This window comes from Myotis davidii, unplaced genomic scaffold (genome assembly GCF_000327345.1).
Source record: "Myotis davidii unplaced genomic scaffold, ASM32734v1 scaffold1071, whole genome shotgun sequence".
Taxonomy (NCBI): Eukaryota; Metazoa; Chordata; class Mammalia; order Chiroptera; family Vespertilionidae; genus Myotis; species Myotis davidii.
In genome coordinates this window covers 736,624-753,715 of record NW_006282605.1, presented here as the reverse complement: position 1 = coordinate 753,715, position 17,092 = coordinate 736,624, and the positions used below count along the sequence as shown (strand labels likewise).

The following is a 17,092-nucleotide window of genomic DNA, read 5'->3' as shown; positions in this document are numbered from 1 at the left end:
TCCCTTCCATAGACAGTCAGTAGCATTCATAGCATTTATTATGATAAATCCTGTGACTGAATCATTATTTTTATGGGTATTTGTTATTTAACAACATTAATTCAATGTTAATTAAAGTATATTTAAAATCAATATGGATTGCATGCTTGTTTGCAGGGCATTTTTTTTTTTTACAAATAATGAAATTATAAGTGTATCTGAAAATTACTAAAATATTGCCACACATAATAGTTATCTAAAGAGCATATTGTCTAGAATAAAGAGACATTTTGATATGGGATGGCAGCCAAGGTTCCTTTTAATCTGTAGTGAAAAGAAGAAAAAGTAACTGCAGTATACAATAAGAGGGATTTAAATTTAATATAAATAATCCCTTTTCCAAGTCAGTATAAGCTCCACAAGAGCAGGGGCCTTTGCTATTTTGTTTGCTGATACTACCATAAATCCTCCATCTCTGGAGCTGTGTCTGGCACAGAGTAGGCACACAGAAATATTTATTGAATGTTGCAGCTTTTTTAGGTCCAATCTTTTCAGGAATAAACCAAGTAGCTTGATTTTTCTATGGTTTATAAAGCCCGATTTTATGGAACTAGTGAGGCAAGGCAACTGTTACAGTACCACTGGTCTCATTGTCACTTTAGGTCTCATGGCCATTTTTGTTTATTTGTGTTTTTAAGAACTAAACTTACTAATTTTTTAAAGTGCCGAGGATGTTTTTCTGCCTTCTTTAAATTACAGAATTTTATGAACTCTGACACCATTACTGCTTTTTGAATTAAATAGTGAATGAATTAATTTTGGTATGTTGTTTTTACATATGGGGAATGATAATTACTAGGAATTAATGATTATTGATATATATTGGGAATAATGGTAGGCATTTGCCTCTCCCATATGACCTCAAATCTTTTACACTTTCTGCCATGGTCTGAATCTTGTGTTTCCCCAAGCCCCGTGCCCATTTTTTATGTTGAAATCCTAGTGCCTGATATGATGGTACTAGTAGCTGAGGCCTTGGGAGGTGAATAGGCCCTGATGATGAAGCCCTCATGAATGGGTTTCTAGTGCTTTTCAAAAAAGGATTCAGAAAGATCTGCCGCCCTTTCCACCATGTGAAGATACACTAAGAAGTCTGTGACCCAGAAGAGGGCCCTCACCCAACCATGCTGGCACTCCAGTCTCAGATTTCCATCCCCCAGAATTGTGAGAAATCAATTTCTGTGTTCATGAGCACCCGGTTTGTGATATTTTGTTATGGCAGCCCCAAAAGACTATTATGATTTCTATACTATGCTGTGTACTAATTTTTTTTTTCAAGAATTTATTTTACTATGTGAGATAAAATAATCAGATAAGAAATAAATATGGCTTTTAAATTTTCTCTTGGCTTTAAAAATCTGTTTAATGGCAAACAAATGTTAAACAAGTATGAAATGGACTGTTGTGGAATCTGTCTTCATTTTTTTATGCTCTAAACTTTTCGGTGAAGATAATTAACAGGAAATTTAGGCACAAAATATTATTTGTAGTGTTTAGATGTTTCAAATGTGGATGAAACATTTAGATGTTATTATAATGTTAATATGGTGATATTTTTCACTTATGGGGAAGATAACATCATGTTTTCTTTGGGGTAGGGGTTAAATTCTCTATACAGATCCACAAACTGGAGGTTTTTGGCCTTTTAATCTGAAGTTGTCTCTAGGTAGATTATCATGGTAATTAAAAATCTTGTTTTAAATTGAATTTAACAATTTATTTCAGTCCACAAGGGATTGACCTTTATAATTCACTTGAGGCTGTTTCTCTTATGAATTATCTGGTAACCATTAACAAAAAAGAACCGTTAACATCATTGAAATAATAGCTTTGTTTTCTCTGCAAAACACCTGGTCTTTTCCATTGAACAATTTGAAAGGTGATACCTAACTGCTTATATAATCATCTAAATGTCTCTTTTTTATGTTTGTTTTATTTTTCTCAACCCTCACCCAAGGATATGTCTTTATATATTAGAGAGAGAGAAAAAAAAAAAACATCCATGTGAGAGAGAAATATCAAAATATCATTCGGTCACCTCCCATATGTGCCCCGATCAGGGATTGAACCCATAAATTATGTATGTGCTCTGATTGGAAATCGAACCCAAGGCCCTTCCGTGCACAGGACAATGAACCACACTAGCCAGGGCTCTTTGCATGTTTTTTTAGTGAGTTTACCAAACAGAAAAATAAAGTAATATTATGAGGTAAATTAAACATTCAAGGCTTTAAAGATATAAGGAAAGAATAAAGGACTATGTTTCTGAAGGATAATCAGGCATATATTACTCATGTATTTAACACCTTTTCTTCTAGATGCATAGACAAACTAATTTATGGAAAGGTATTTCTTGTTCACTGTTTAAAAATATACACCTTAAATAACGTATATTAAAAAAAACCCAAGCCGAAACCGGTTTGGCTCAGTGGATAGAGCGTCGGCCTGCGGACTGAAAGGTCCCAGGTTCGATTCCCGTCAAGGGCATGTACCTGGGTTGCGGGCACTTCCCCAGTGGGGGATGTGCAGGAGGCAGCTGATCGATGTTTCTCTCTCATCGATGTTTCTAACTCTGTATCTCTCTCCCTTCCTCTCTGTAAAAAATCAATAAAATATATTTAAAAAAACCCCCAAAAAACAAACAAATAAAAAAACAACACAAAACCCCACCTCAGCAGCTTCATCGAAATTTGACATAATTATTGAGTGTGTGTTATATGTCAGGTGCTATCCTTTATGTATGATGCTTGTACTAAATTGTAAATATTTGTAAGGGGTGAACTTGTTTGAAAAATAAAGAGTAAAACATGAGACAGCAGTTTATTCATTCTGTGATGGCAACGGGAAGTAGCGGAGGGCCAGTGACATTGAAGAACACTTGGTAACATGTTTAGAAGTGAACCAGAGAGCTAGCTGGAGGGAAGAAGGAGATTTTAATTTGATGGTGCTGCATGAATAAAAGTGTTTGTATTGTTTCAGGTCCCAAAAGGAAGCTGGAAAGTTTGAATAGCTTTGTTTTTGTTTTGTTTTTCCAAAAGACATTTCAAACTTGAACTCAGGGGAAAATTCAAAGGATAGAGCAGGGGGGCTTAGTAGCACCCACGTTATTGCCACGCCCAGGCCACAGGAAAAAGGGATCAATTGCTAGAACTCAGAGGGAGAGTCAGCCATCTAAAGAGGAGCTTTGAGCTTTGGTGAGGGACACAGTTAATTCATGGTAACCAGGGGAATAAAAGAAACAAATATTCTGATCTCTAGCACTCTCCCCACTGCTCTCGAAATTGTTTAATCTCAGTGAGCGGTCAGAGTTCTGGGGATAATGGTCCACATAGCTCAGCTTTCTGGGGCAGGAGCTGGGTGAGAAGTGGGCCTGTCCTAACTAGTAAAATATTGCTCAGGAGGATGGGGAGACCTCAGGTCAGGAAGAGTACGGTCAGGGGAAGTAACCAGAGGGGAGGTTAGAGGCAAACTCTAGAATTCATTTTCTTTTGTTCTGACTCCCGATTTCTCTCTTTTCGTCATTCCAATACTAAGGTAAAAAATGATTAAAGAAGACAATTTAGGTTATAAACACAAATTGTATTTAACACTTAATGAACTGGACAGTCTTCATTTGGCAAACTGCCAAAGGGGCAGAAGGCAGAAGCGTTTGTAGGATAAAGAATAAAGCACAAGGGAGAGAAATAGAAAATACCTGATTGACGGGGCCACATAGTCAACTTTGGGGTGAGAAGGCCTGGAGTTGTCTTGGCTGACTGGATGTGCTCTGCTTCTGGACAAGCGGAGCATTTACGGGGCCAGGAGCATTGCCCAGGTTTTGATTTGCTGATGTGACAACCTGGGTAGGAGCAACTCCATTCTAGGCTTAGACAGTTATTTCAACAACACTCATGTGACTCGCAATGGCAATTAGAATTGTCTTCTTTTTAATGTTCAGGATGTTTGTGTACTTTAACTTTGCTGTGCCAATCAGTAACAAAATGGAGTACAACGGAGGTTTATTGATACCAGATGAAACTCGGAAATGAAACCAGAACACATTGTTTTCCTCTGGGCAGGATGCAAAGGTTATTTCCCAGGTTCTTGTCCAGGTGGATTCAAAGATTGAAGCCACAGACAAAAGGCGGTATAGGAAAAGGTGGAAAGTTATTGGGAAACAAGCAGACTCCCAGGAGGGGAGGGATGAGGAGAGAGACCCACTAAGTCCCTCTTTTCTAAGGTTTATAAAGTCTGCAGTTTTTGTGTCCTGATATCCCTCTGATTGGTCACTATAGCAGCTTCAGAGCTCAAACCCCATGTGGGGTCCCCTCTTCTTCTCCCTTTAGCTTTTCTACTCCCTGTGGCCTTCCTCTTTACTCTGCGAATGTGTGTCTTTCTGCAGCTCCCAGCCCCCTTGTTCTGTGAATGTGTGCTTTCTGGCAGCTCCCAGCTTTGCAGCCTGTGGTTCTCCCCCACGAACCCCCTAATTCCTAAAACTCCCTAAACCTGCCTTTTTTTTATCCCTAAAAACTCCTTTCACAGACATTTAACATTTTCAAAGGATTATGTATTAAGCTTGTTGTGCCATAATAAAATATCATACACTGGGTGGCTTAAACAAGAGAAATTTATTTTTTTTTCAGTTCTGGAGGATGGAAATATGAGATCAGCCAGCATGGTTGGGTTCTGGTGAGAACTTTTTCCTGGCTTGTGGAAGGCTACCTTCTTGTGTGTCCTCACATGGCACTAATCTCATGATCAGGGCCCTACCATCATAACCTCATTTAAACCTAATTATATCTTGAAGGGCCCCTCTCCAAATACCATCACATTATGAGTTAGGCGCAGTAGTCGGCAAACTCATTAGCCAACAGAGCCAAATATCAACAGTACAATGACTGAAATTTCTTTTGAGAGCCAAATTTTTTAAACTTAAACTATATAGGTAGGTACATTGTTATTAACTTAATTAGGGTACTCCTAAGGCTTAGGAGAGCCACACTCAAGGGGCCAAAGAGCCGCATGTGGCTTGAGAGCCGCAGTTTGCCGACCACAGAGTTAGGGCTTCAGTATATGAATTTGGGAAGTGACATAATTAATTTCAGATCAGATCAGATTGCTTTTCTATTTATAGTTAGAGGCTACACAATTGATTGGCAGAAAAGGGGCAAGAAAACCTAAAACCTGGTATGTGCAATTCTTAGATAAGACACATGAAAAAACTGGAGATGACTTTACATTTATTTCAGTTAATCCTCGTGGTAACACTATGAGAGAAGGTATTGTTAGAGAGGTTAGGCAGGTGGTAGAACCTGGGCTTGAATTCAGACTTGTCTAACAACAAAGTCCATGCTCTTAACCATGATGCTACATGCTGCTCAGGCTAAGGGTTCGAAGAGAAAAGAAGGGGGAAAAATGATTCAGAGGGAGTAAACTTGAGCTTTATCCACATTGTACAAATCATCTTACACCATATATGCTTTTGGTTTTTGTATGGACACCATCATTCCCATTTTTCAAGGTGCTCCAAAACAAAGTATTGAAGTGACCTTCCGTGAGAATAGGAAGGAGATAAGTAATTTGTGGAAAGAGTTTGAGTTTTAGAAGGTAACGGTCAGATTGGTTAAGTAAAGTCAAACTATTTATTGAGTGCTGGAAGGAGATTGCTAGGCAGAAAGATGCCATAGAGAGAGAGAGAGTTTTGGGCAGGGATGTGGCATGTTATAAAATGAGTATCTAAATATTTTCTTAAGAAAAGTAATCTTATAAGCACTCTAATCTTCATTTCTGGAATATTTTCTTGTGTTATTATTATTATTTTTGTTTGTTTTCTTTTTTCCACATTCATTGTTCACTATTTCAGGAATTTCTAATATTTGGATAATGGATCTCCTAGATTTTCTTATCTTTTTTTTTTTCTCAATTTGCCCATCATTTTCCCTTTCTTTTCCACTTTGAAAAGTTACTTTATCTTCCAGCTGCTTTTATTTTAGCAATAATATTTTTAAAAGTTCTAATAATTCTTTTTGTTCTCTCCCTTTTTCATAGATTCCGTCCTTATTAAATGGCCAAGATAACTTTAATTTTTTGAGAATATTAATTATAGATGTTTTTTTTTTTCTTACTTCCATACCTCCTACCCTGTTTTATTCCGATTTTATTTTCCTGTGTTTCTTTTAGTCTCTGTCTTTCATGATGCAGGCTTTCTTCAGATGCCTGGTAATCCATGGTTATGCAGCCATCTTTTAGAATGATGTGGAAAAGACAATTGAAGATTCTGTGCATATGGACAGGGTTTTGCTCCTGGTCAGCTTCCGTGTTAGGTAGTCAGAAAGTGAGCAAGCCTTTAGATTGACAGCAGTAAGTGTAGGATTTTCTCTGGGATCATTTACTTTTTCCAGAGATGGATCTTTCTGTTTCCTACAAGGCTTCGGAGGAAGGGTGTGGAGTGAAGGGCTTTGTATTTGGCTAATGGCATCCATGGATAAAGGCAGGGAAAGTGGATGAGGGTCTCACAATATGATTCATGTCTGCCATCTACTGTGCCCATTGTCTCTGGGTTTGGAGCCTTAGTTCAGTGGTTTTCAGAGAATGAACCTATGAGCTCCTGTTTGAGGGGTGGGAGCGGTGTTTTGGAGGGATACATGTTTGTCTGGACAGGGGTGGGAAAAGGCTCCATTTCAGAGCCTGCAGTCACCTACTCGGACACTGCATCTTAGTCTTTGTACCAGCAGCCTCAAGCTGCTGAGTCTCCTAGGCATTCTGGGAGGCAAACTGACCAGCTCCCTTCAGGTTCTGCCTTCCCTGTAGCTTGTCTATGTAGTTCCTTCCCCCACCAACCACTTCTTAGCTTGCAAAAATTTATTGAAATTTCTGGTCTCTTGTCTCCTTTTCTGTTATTCTCTGTTAATACCTTTTTTTCTTCTTTTTTTGACTTTTATTTATTTCAACAGAGGTTTGGTAGGTTTGTCATTTTTAAATTTATTCTTCTAAACATCCTTCTTTAAATGGAAGAAGTAAAAAAGTACATGTACTGGATAGAATAATATTTTATAATTCTAGGGCCTCATGTGGACCATTACATTCTCATTGTAATCCATGATTATAAGATTTTGGTCCAACTGATTATTTCTTGCTTGTCATGTCTTTATGTATTATTATATGTGATAAAGATTTTCTTTTCCATGACCCACAGAAAATTATTTACTCACTTCATCTGATACCTGGTTCAACTTAATCAGCCTCTAAGACCCAGAAACATCTAATTTGTGGGCGAATGCATAGTTAGAACTAGATGCACTTTTTCTTACCACAGAGATTATAATTCTTTGTTTGTAAAATATAATATGAATATTAATGAACCTCAATAACATAGTAGGAAATGGTCTTCCTTTGCAGATAAGAATAAAAGCTTGCTAATTGATTCATTTTCTTTTCTTCTGAAGCTCTCTAGAATGTTGATAGGAAACACTGCATAAATGTGTAAATTTCCAAAGCAGACTACTTGCCAGTGTGTAGAGTAACTAACTGTTTGCTAGAGGAAGGTTGAGATAGAAAGTGGGAGAGTTGTGTTATATTTTGAACTTGCTCTACATTTATTTCTTTAACAAATTTGGTCCTTTTCTTAATATCTTAGTTGACACATATTTAAATTTATGTTTCTTGTACTTTGAAGCACTGCACTATCCTTCCTCGATTTATGTGAAGATGTTGTAACGTACCCCGCGAATCACAGAAGGACGACTCAAGAAGTCGAATTAAAGAGTCACATTTATTGCAATCCGGGACTATGAGGGGGCATTCCCAAATATCATAGCAATAAGATGGTCGAAAAACCAGACTTATATAGGCAAAAATCACAAAGGTATTGATTACATCCCAGGGTTTGGAATGAGGAACCTGGTTTTCAAAAAAGCAGATTGCAGAAGCAGAATTAAGTATGTTAATTACAGTTTCTGGTCTCAGGGTCACTGAATTGACAGAAATACATTATCTAGAGCCCTTGGGTAACCTGGGTTAAATTTAGGCATGTTATCTAAATTACAGTTTTGGGTCTCCGGATCACGCATTATCTAGAGCCCTCGGGTCTCCTGACCACTGAGTTGTCAGGACAATTTAGAGTAATTGTGCTGTCCTGGTCTCTGGACCACTGAGTCAGCTGGAACGCACCACCTGTGGCCATTAAAACAATTTAGGGTAATTGTGCTGTCCTGTTTCCCAGGTACAGAAGAATGTGCTTCGATAACCAGTAAGATCACAATCAATGGGATAGTCATTCAATCAATAAGGCATTCAATCCAATGGGATGATTTATACAATTCAGAAAATCAAGATAACCTGTCCATTGTTAAACAAAGCAAATAGGTACATAAGCCAAACAGTAGGGTTAACTTTAAACTATAGATGGTAGCTACCATACTTCAAAGAGATGAAGATAAAATAATAAAATTCCTGCACTTTAAATTTATTGTCCACTTGGAGAAACATCCCCTAAGCAAAGGAGTTGCTTTAGCATTCTGTGGCTGGGAAGGTAGTAGAGGAAGAAGCTTATATTTTTTGAGAAGTTTATGACAAAGCAGGAATAAGCATGTGGGATATGTATTTGTTTCTTTTATGTTTGTTTATTTGTAAGTGGTTTAGTTATCTTTAGTTTTGGCTAAATATTTATGGGATGATGAAGGAACCCAAGGGAGAAGATGACAGAGAGAGGACAAGGATTAGAAATAGATTATTGGGGAAGTGTATGGGGAAGAATAAAGATCACTGTTTAAATAGTTAGGGAATGATTATGGGAGGAGAAGCATTTTAAGCTTGGTCTTGAAGGAATTAATAGATGTAGATTAATGAATAGGTTGTCAGGGTTCAATTAGAAAATAAAAGAATATAAAGCAAAGCAAGATTTCACAAATATCAGTCAATTCTGTGTGAGAATTAGTGGCGTGGGGACTAAAAAAACCCACAAAACTTTTTCTCCCACCTTTTAAGTTGTAGCTGGGCTAATAGTCAAATTAACAGAGACGGTTTAGCAGGAGAAAAATGTGCGAAGTTTACTACTGATATACATGCCAGGGTGTCATAAGATAGGAGACCTGAAACACATTGGGCAGGTGGGTTTATATGCCATTATTGAGAAAGGAGAAAGGAAATAGGCAATTTATAGGTAGCTGTGGAAGAGAGGAACACGCAGGGTAATCATATTCTTGCCAAGCAACCCTGAACAATGGGACACTGAGGGATCTAGCTACCTGGCCCCTGCCTGGGGCCTTCTTATCTAAGGTAAGGTGAGTAAGGGTTCCCTTCCTGGAACAGGCCTTTCCATCTGAATCTCTTAGGCAAGAAAGGGGAAGGGTCAAAGGTCCTTTCTGAGTCTTGTTTCTTAAAAAAAAAAAAAAAATAGCTTAACATTAAAATCAATATCCCCAAAGGCATAGTTTTGGGGTAGCAAAACTTTTGGTCCCCTTCACTGGTCAGTTTGACTTACATTGATTGATTTATGAAAATGTCAGATGTATGAGGAAATTAAACAAAATTGTGAATTTATTTCAGGAAATTTTAGTCTGAATACATTGTAGGGCAACACAATTGCTAAATTTTACAGATGTTCATTTTTGCTTTTTCTTAAATCCTGCATTATTTATTACCTACAAAAACCTCAATATTTTTAATAATGGCCAATGTATTCTTTAACCTCTGCTTTTTTCAGGACTTTGACCCTTATTGATCTCATTTTCTTCAAATACTCATACTCTCTCTTGTAGAGAGCATTTATGTGGTATTGTGATTTATAATAAATGTATATTTGGTCTTTCACCCCATTTCTGGCATGGAGCTCCTAAAACCTCTGGAATTTCCTAAGTGGTGAGAGAACAAAGGTGTCTTTTTTAAAAAAAAAAATATATATTTTATTTATGTTTTACAGAGAGGAAGGGAGAGGAATAGAGAGTTAGAAACATCGATGAGAGAGAAACATTGATCAGCTGCCTCCTGCACACCCCTACTGGGGATGTTCCTGCAACCAAGGTACATGCCCTTGACTGGAATTGAACCTGGGACCCTTCAGTCCCCAGGCTGACTCTCTATCCAGTGAGCCAAACTGGCTAGGGCCAAAGGTGTCTTTTTTTATGTTAATGAGATGGCCTTTGGAAATCACCTAAGTTTGGGTGCTAGGGAGAACCAGCCATATGATCAGTAAAGTTAGAACTTTTGTCCCTACCCCTTGACTTCAGGGCCAGAAGATTGATCCAATTTCCAAAGGCCAGTGATTTATTCATGCATGCCTGTGTAAGGAAGCTTTCATAAAAACCAAAAGGACTGAGTTTGAAGAGCTGCTGGGTGGTGAGCAGGGAGATGGGAGAGTGGAATGCTCAGAGAGGTTATGGAAGCTCCCTGCCCTTTCCATGTACTTGGCTCTACTCATCTTTTCCATCTGGCTGTTCCTGAGTTATTTCCACTTATAATAAACTAGTGACCTAGTCAGTAAAATGTTTCTCTGAGTTCTGTGAGCCACTCTAGCAAATTGATGGAGCCCAAGGACAGAGAGTTGTTGGATCCACCAATCTCTGGCCTTCTATCAGAAGCACAGGTAGATAGTGTCACTATTGAGTTGAATTGTAGGGCATCTAGTTGGAATTGGGTGTCAGAGCTTTTTGATATAAAAGTGTGAAGCCTTCTATTTTTAATTAACAAAAATTACCCACTGTTAATGGACCCCAAAGTTGCTCTTTTTTTCTTATTTGGTAAAGATTCATAGAAAGAAGAACTTACTGTCAGATACATTTTTTTCCTTCCATATCCTCACTTCCCATTTATTGGTTCCATGCTGTCCTGCTCTGATTTCATAAAATAAAGTAGTACAAATTACTGGATGGTGGTGATTTTGTTATAGAAAACCGGAATAATCAAGCAGTGCTCGGAGAGTTTGGAGTCACACTTCACTCACTGCGGTGGGCTCAGAGAAAATGAATTCAAATTCTAAGCAGAGATACAAGCAGAACTTCCCTTTTTATTAAAGAGCCAGCCTATGTGTGCTCAGTGGTTATCTTGCTGGTGGCCTTGAAAACAACACAGTTCTTCCAATTAAAAAATATACCTGGCATGACATTGAGAGTATGGGCATATCTAGTCTCTGGCCTACAGGGTCAGACAGCTAAGTTTATCTTCCTTATTATTCAAGCAGGCTAAAGTAGGCTGGAAAGCAAAGTTATTATTTTTTTAGAATAAGAGGCCGTCTAAAAAATAGCAGAGAATTCCAAACAGTAGTTTTACAAAATAGGGGTTAGCCTTCTCAATTTAATTCAAGAACTATGAATGAAGCAATAAATCTCATTTACCATTATGAATTATCTGCACCACATATTCTTATCAGTATTTCACATAAACACCTAAGTGAGTTCCACAGTGCCATGGCCTGTGATAGGATTTCAGTATCCTGCAGTTCCTGACTGGTCATTCTAGTTATGCAATGGGTAAAAATAACAACATTTTGCTATGTACCACCTGCCAAATCAAACTTGTCAGAAATCACTGTTTTCTACAGCTTACTTGTTAGCACTTTGTTTTCCTATGGCACATCCTATACAAGTTCTTTTAGCAATGGCTTGAGACCTTATTTAGTTCACACTTTGTCTAAGATTTAATTTTATTATAGGTAGCTAGATTCAAAGTTGTTTACTCTTAGCATGTTGAAGACATCACAACAGTTTTGTCTTATATCCAGTGTTGCTGATAAAAATCCTGATTATTTGATTCTTACTCCTTTGCACGTAATTGGCTTTTTCTCTTGGTAGTCACTTGCATTTTCTCTTCATCCTGATGTTCTAAAATTTTACTACCATCTGCCCTATTATAGGGTTTTATTTCTTACTAGTTTCTTAAAGTGGTCTTATTCTCATAACTGGCTCTCATTTTTCCCTAGTCCATTTTCATATTATAGCTCTAGTCATCATTTTAAGATCTCAAACCTGCTCATATTATTCTTCGTCTTTAAATCCTTTGTGATGAGCTCTCCCCACCCTGGTTTGATTATAGCCAGGGTTTTTAAACTGTGTATTAAGAAGCTGACCTGGCCAGTTTTCTGATTCCCCTGCACTCTCTTGAAATAGGAAATCCTTTTTCTGTTCTATAATTGGGCTCCTGTGTGTGATTATGTCTAAATAACAATTTCTCCTTTTTAAAAGAATTGAACTACATTGGCCTCTATGCTGAAATCCATGCATCTTAGCTCATCATACAAAGCCGCCCATGTCCTGGCTTCTGGGCTCCTTTCTAGCTTTGCTTTTTTTTATCCTGTCTCACTCAGCCCGGGCTGCCATAATGAAGTACCCATAGACTAGGTGGTTAATAAACAGCAGACATTTATTCTCACAGTGCTGAAGGCTGAAGACTGAAGTCTGAGATCCGGGGGCGAGTGTGGTAGAGGTCTGGTGAGGACCCTTAGCTGATTATAAACTGCCAGCTTCTCATTGTATTCTCGCATGGCTGAGAGCAGAAAGAGGAAGCCAGCTCTCTCCTGACAGAGGGCTCCACCTCATGACCTCATCTAATCCTAATTATTTCCCATAGGCCTCACCTCCTAATACCTTTTCAATGGGGGGTCAACATATTAATTTGGGGGGACACAAACATTCAGTGCGTAACAATTCAGTATATTGTTCACACTGAATTACTTGCAGTTTCTCAAATACTATCTGGTCATGTCTCAGCAAAGGACAAGACGACACTCATTTTACGTGGAGTGGCTTTCCCTGGTTTTTGTAGACAGGCAGACTCCCAGACTCTGATGTAGAGCTTATGTTTTATTTATTTCTGGTGAAGTTTTACATAATTTCAAACTCGACTTTTTACTTACCAACAACTCTTTCTGCTAAAAATGTCTCTAGAGCCTGTTCCCTCCTTACTTACTGTGATGATATGTGCTTTAGACTAAACTTTTTGAGGATAGGAACAGTGTCTCAGTAATCTTTGTGTCCTTGGGACCTAGTAATTTTAATTAATAGAATCTAGTCAATCAGTGTTTATGTACTGCATTGATGAAACTGATGGGACCATCAGATAAGTGCATTTGCCACTGTGCATATTATGCAGAAAGTGAAATAAATTTATAAAGCTGTATGTTCATAATTTTAAATTATGTTCTTTGAGTTTAGGCATTTGAGACCAATAGAATTGCTATTTATAGGGGGAATACTGTTGATGTCAGGGTAAAAATAAATGAATATTAGTTTGGAAATTGCACTCACTTTAATGAGTCTTAAGCTTTGGGTGTTTCTTTTAATATAAAGATCCTTACGAGTTACTGTTTAGAAAACTTAATAGTAGAGAAAGTTTGCCTTTCTCATGAAGATTTGAAATGCTTATTTTTATCTCATGGTTTCTGCTTTTCTCTTGTCTGTCAGAAAACCTAAAATTAAGCTCCTTGTAAGTTTGCTTAACCACCCTACTCCTGAGTTCTGTGCCATTATCTTGCCTCCTTGCCCTCCAGCCCTTCTCTCCTTCTGACCATTTTCACTGTAACTAGTTTTTCTTTCTCATTTTATTTATGAATAATTACATTATATTTTACAAATCACAAGCTGTCATTTTTTGGAAGAAGAATATAAATTAAATGTATGTAAAACTTCAAATAAGGGCTTGTAATTATTTCAATCAAGATTGAAATTTGTTTTATAATTTCTTTACATCATATATATAGATGGGCAGTGCTTAATTCTTTTTCCTTATAGTTTGGAACCAGTTAGTTAGGAGACCATAAAGTGGATTTACTGTGGGATGTGTCAGAGGTTAGAATATTTAGTCATTTAGGTGAGTACCATGGAGAGAGAATAGTCCGGTTTTGGGGTGATGTCCCTCTTATCCCAAATTAATAATTAGGTGTTATTTTTCTTCGGGTGAAGAACATATCATCTCTGTTCTGACATTTTCTTATTGAAAACTTACTCTAACATTGAAAAATATTCACTTTTGACACAAGGAAGTAGAAATCTGGGATGTACTGTTACAATATCTGTATGTATTTTATTCAAGGTAAAAATAAATTATGGTGAAAAAGTAATAGTTCAGTTGCCTCCTTTAAATATACCAGCTTGTGAATATTAAGCCTGATTTCTGTGCATTGGCAATATTCATGGCAGGACTCAGGATGAGGAAAGGCTTGGTTTGTGAAGTTTTGTTTTCCCTTTTTATTTTCAGCTAAAGTTCTGCAGAAAGTAGGTTGTTGGTGAGATACCAATGGCAGTATAGGAATTGCTTTCTGAAGTTATTATCAATTAACGGTTAATGGGTAGCTTTCTTTGATAGCTCATTTATAATTGCGTGTGGATAGATGGAATTCAAACACAAAGGGAATTCAATATTATCATTAATTTTGACACTGTTTAACGGATGATTTCTGAGCACCACAGCAGCCTTCCTAATTTGCCTGTGTGATGAAGAAACTAATCATACACAGCTCAGACAACAATAACATACATTTTCCCATAAAGGTCACCTTCAGAGATAAACAATAAGCACAAGAAAAAAGATCCCAGAAACCTGTTGAACCATTTATTTCCCGTGTTTCTCTTTATTTTCTTTACTTTAAAAAAACGCAGGTTGCAAGATAATTATTTTATAATTTAAAATGTGCATTGAATGACTTTGCAGAGTTTTTAGCATAAACTATGCTGTAAGTATCAGATTTGTTTCTTGTAAATGTTTCCTTTTATTACTTATTTTATAGCCCTTCTCTATGCTATGTACTGGTTTAAACACTTTATGAATAATAACTGATTTGGTCCTCACAACACACTATCAGGCAGGTCCTATTATTACCATCCCATTTTTCAGATGAGGAAATAGAGGCATACTGATTATATAACTTGTTTACTAGCTGATAGTTGGTAGAGCTGGGATTCAAAACCAGGACATCTGACTATAGAGATTGTGTTCTTAACCATTATGCGATGCTGCTGTCATTTTTAGTTTACTTTACATTCCTGTCACTTCTTAATAACACTGCCAAATATGGCCATTGGCTAAAATGATAAACTTTTGCAAATCCTAATATGATTTTAGAATACTTGTTTTCTATGAGCAACTGGCAATGACAGTAATAAACTTGGGGAAAACAGAAAATAATCTGATATCTTTTAATTGTTAGGGATAGTCAATAAAACATGAAAAAAAGTATATATATTTATATGCATATGTCTAAATATACACAAATGCATATGTATATATAAAACATATGCCTATATAATATTTCAAGTTTGGTATTTCATAGGATCTCAATTACTAGTAGATGACATTATTCATCATGACATCATGAGGACAGTTTACAGTAAGGATCCTCAAAAGAGACTGTGCACACATATTGATACCATTTGATCTCATGATATTGCTAATCACACACACACACAATATAGTTATAGCTATGTAAACCAGAACATTACAAGGCAAGGTAGATTTTACATTTTAAATGTAGACTAATCCCTATGCTAGTGTGAAAATACTTTCACATCCTTTTTTTTTTTTTTTACTGCTGCATAGTATTCCATGGTATAAATGTACAGCAACTTTTTTATCCACTCATTTACTGATGGGCACTTGGGCTGTTTCCAGATTTTAGCTATTGAAAATTGTGCTGCTATGAACACAGGGGTGCATACATTTTTTATGATTGGTGTTTTTGGGTTTCTTAGATATATTTCTAGAAGTGGAATCACTGCATCAAATGGCAGTTCCATATTTTAATTTTTTTGAGGAAACTCCATACTGTTTTCCATAATGGTTGCACAGTCTGCAGTCTTCATTCCCACCAGCAGTGTACTAGGGTTCCCTTTTCTCCACCTCTTCACCAACATTTGTCATTTGTTGAGTTGTTGATGGTAGCCATTCTGACAAGTGTGAGGTAAAACCTCATTGTGATTTTAATTTGCATCTCTCTGATAATCAGTGACTTTGAGCATTTTTCCATGTGTCTCTTGGCCTTCTGTATGTCCACCAACTTACACCATACACAAGAATAAACTAAAAATGGATAAAAACTTTAAATGTAAGTGGTGAAACCATAAAAATCCTAGAAGAAATCCTGGGCAGCAAAATCTCAGACATGTCTCGTAGCAATGTGTTTACCTATACATCTCCTAGGACAGAGAAAACTAAGGGGAAAATAAACAAATGGGAGTACATCAAAATAAAAAGCTTCTACACAGCAAAAGAAACCATCAACAAAATGAAAAGGGAGCTTACTTCATGGGAGAACATATTTGCCAATGATAACTCTGAGAAGGGGTTAATTTCCAAAATATATAAGGGACTCATACAACTTAAAAGGAAGACAATCTAATTAAGAAATGGGCAAAGGACCTAAATAGACACTTCTCCAAAGTAGACATACAGAAGGCAAAGATACAAAATAAATATTTTAAACAAACAGATGGTTTGTTTATCTTGAAGTAAAAGGTTGGGTTAGTAGGGGCTCTATGGATTGGCTATGTCTGCTCTATGTATATGTTCAGAACAGTTTCTTTATAACGTATTGTTTTTATCATCAAGGGTTTATCCACAAAATAAACAGTGCTCACCATCCCTCTACTAGGTGTAACAGTTAATAATGTGCATTTTTTTCAATAGATGGAGTTACACATATGTTGGTATATATGCGATTTAATATGTATGCTGTTTTGTTGTATTGACAGCAAGCTTCAAGACTTCATATGTCAAATTTTCTGAAGGTGTTAACATTATAGATATTTTTACACTTAAAAATGTCAAACTTCGTGCCCCCCAAAAAGCATTTCTGGGAAGTTTTAATTCATTAGTTTATTTTGAAGAAAAGTGCTGCTGAAAGTTACTGTATACTTTGGGAAGCTTATGGTGAACATGCTCCATCTCAAGATACTCGTGAACACTGGTTTAAACACTTTAAAGTGATGATTTCAATGTGAAAGACAATGTTCAGATCAACCGAAAAAGTTTGAAGGCCAACAATTACAAGCATTATTGGATGAAGTTGCGTGTCAAACTCAAAAACAACTTGCAGAAAGATTAAATGTTGCTCAGCAAACAATGTCTGATCGTTTAGAAGCAAAGGGAA

At 36.9% G+C, this 17,092-nt stretch overlaps 1 protein-coding gene across 1 annotated transcript in view; it reads left to right on the top strand.

Annotated features, from left to right (window-relative positions):
• The window catches only part of GBE1 (glucan (1,4-alpha-), branching enzyme 1), a gene marked incomplete at its 5' end in the record, with an annotated part of 290,260 nt that overhangs the window by 60,411 nt on the left and 212,757 nt on the right, over positions 1-17,092 (top strand). The gene's annotated exons all lie outside the window — the stretch shown is intronic.